Below are 2,500 nucleotides of genomic sequence, written 5' to 3'. Positions count from 1 at the left end.
TAGGGTGGCACAGAAATCCCTCGGAATGGGAAAACGGGTCATTTTCGTGTCGCCACATTGCATACGAACCGCATGAAACTTCCAGAGGCATTTGCAGCAGGAATGCATGTGCACTCAAAAAAGTGAATATTTCTCACGGATAGACCCCGTGATACGCTAGAAATTGGCGGGGATGTCTCTCTTGTGGCTCACGGGGCTGTTAGGGTGGCACAGAAATCCCTCGGAATGGGAAAACGGGTCATTTTCGTGTCGCCACATTGCATGCGAACCGCATGCAACTTCCAGAGGCATTTGCAGCAGAAATGCATGTGCAGTCAAAAAAAATTTGATATTTTTCACGGATAGACCCCGTGAAACGCTAGAAATTGGCGGGGATGTGTCTCTTGTGGCTCACGGGGCTGTTAGGGTGGCACAGAAATCCCTCGGAATGGGAAAAAACGGGTCATTTTCGTGTCGCCACATTGCATGCGAACCGCATGAAACTTCCAGAGGCATTTGCAGCAGGAATGCATGTGCACTCAAAAAATGTGATATTTTTCACGGAGAGACCCCGTGAAACGCTAGAAGTGGGCGGGGATGTCTCTCTTGTGGCTCACGGGGCTGTTAGGGTGGCACAGAAATCCCTCGGAATGGGAAAACGGGTCATTTTCGTGTCGCCACATTGCATACGAACCGCATGAAACTTCCAGAGGCATTTGCAGCAGGAATGCATGTGCACTCAAAAAAGTGAATATTTCTCACGGATAGACCCCGTGATACGCTAGAAATTGGCGGGGATGTCTCTCTTGTGGCTCACGGGGCTGTTAGGGTGGCACAGAAATCCCTCGGAATGGGAAAATGGGTCATTTTCGTGTCGCCACATTGCATGCGAACCGCATGCAACTTCCAGAGGCATTTGCAGCAGAAATGCATGTGCAGTCAAAAAAAATTTGATATTTTTCACGGATAGACCCCGTGAAACGCTAGAAATTGGCGGGGATGTGTCTCTTGTGGCTCACGGGGCTGTTCGGGTCGCACAGAAATCCCTGGGAATGGGAAAACGGGTCATTTTCGTGTTGCCACATTGCGTACGAACCGCATGAAACTTCCAGAGGCATTTGCAGCAGGAATGCATGTGCACTCAAAAACTTCTATATGTTTCACGGATAGACCCCGTGAAACGCTAGAAATTGGCGGGGATGTGTCTCTTGTGGCTCACGGGGCTGTTAGGGTGGCACAGAACTCCCTCGGAATGGGAAAAGGGGTCATTTTCGTGTTGCCACATTGCATAGGAACGCCATGAAACTTCCAGAGGCATTTGCAGCAGAAAGGCACGTGCACTCAAAAATTTTAATATTTTTCACGCATAGACCCCGTCAAACGCTAGAAGTTGGCGGGGATGTCTCTCTTGTGGCTCACGGGGCTGTTAGGGTCGCACAGAAATGCCTCGGAATGGGAAAACGGGTCATTTTTGTGTGGCCACATTGCATAGGAACGGCATGAAACTTCCAGAGGCATTTGCAGCAGGAATGCATGTGCACTCAAAAACGTCTATATTTTTCACGGATAGACCCCGTGAAACGCTATAAATTGGCGGGGATGTCTCTCTTGTGGCTCACGGGCGCTGTTAGTTAGGGTCGCACAGAAATCCCTCGGAATGGGAAAAGGGGTCATTTTCGTGTTGCCACATTGCGTACGAACGGCATGAAACTTCCAGAGGCATCTGCAGCAGAAATGCATGTGCACTCAAAAACGTCTATATTTTTCACGGATAGACCCCGTGAAACGCTAGAAATTGGCGGGGATGTGTCTCTTGTGGCTCACGGGGCTGTTAGGGTCGCACAGAAATCCCTCGGAATGGGAAAACGGGTCATTTTCGTGTTGCCACAATTGGCATACGAACGGCATGAAACTTCCAGAGGCATTTGCAGCAGAAATGCATGTGCACTCAAAAACGTGAATATTTTTTCACGGATAGACCCCGTCAAACGCTCGAATTTGGCGGGGATGTTTCTCTTGTGGGTCACGGGGCTGTTCGGCTCGCACAGAACTCCCTTGGTCCACCTGATTCGTGCATACAGGCAGCAACTAAAACTCTGTAAACCTGCTGTGAGGACATCTAAACAGTGGACCAGTGAGGCTGTGGAAGATTTGCGGGCGTGCTTAGACTGTACTGACTGGGATATGTTCACGACTGCTACCAATAGTCTGGATGAACTCACAGAGGCTGTGTACATCAGCTTCTGTGAGGACTGCTGTATCCCAACACGTACCAGGGTGAACTTTAACAACAACAAGCCCTGGTTCTCAGCAAAGCTCAAAAGGTTGAGGTTGGAGAAGGAGGAAGCGTTTAGGAGTGGGGATAGAGACAGATTCAAGGAGTCGAAGAACAGGTTTAGCAAAGCGGTGAGAGAGGCTAAACGACTGTACTCAGAGACACTAAAACACCAGTTCTCTACTAACGACGCTGCTTCTGTCTGCCAAAGGGCTCAGGCACATCACCAACTACAAACCCAGAGCG

The sequence above is a fragment of the Petromyzon marinus genome, unplaced genomic scaffold (genome assembly GCF_048934315.1).
Source record: "Petromyzon marinus isolate PM22_M1 ecotype Great Lakes invasive population unplaced genomic scaffold, UKy_Petmar_22M1.pri1.0 PM_G_Scaffold_38, whole genome shotgun sequence".
Classification (NCBI taxonomy): domain Eukaryota; kingdom Metazoa; phylum Chordata; class Hyperoartia; order Petromyzontiformes; family Petromyzontidae; genus Petromyzon; species Petromyzon marinus.
This window is presented reverse-complemented; position numbering follows the sequence as displayed.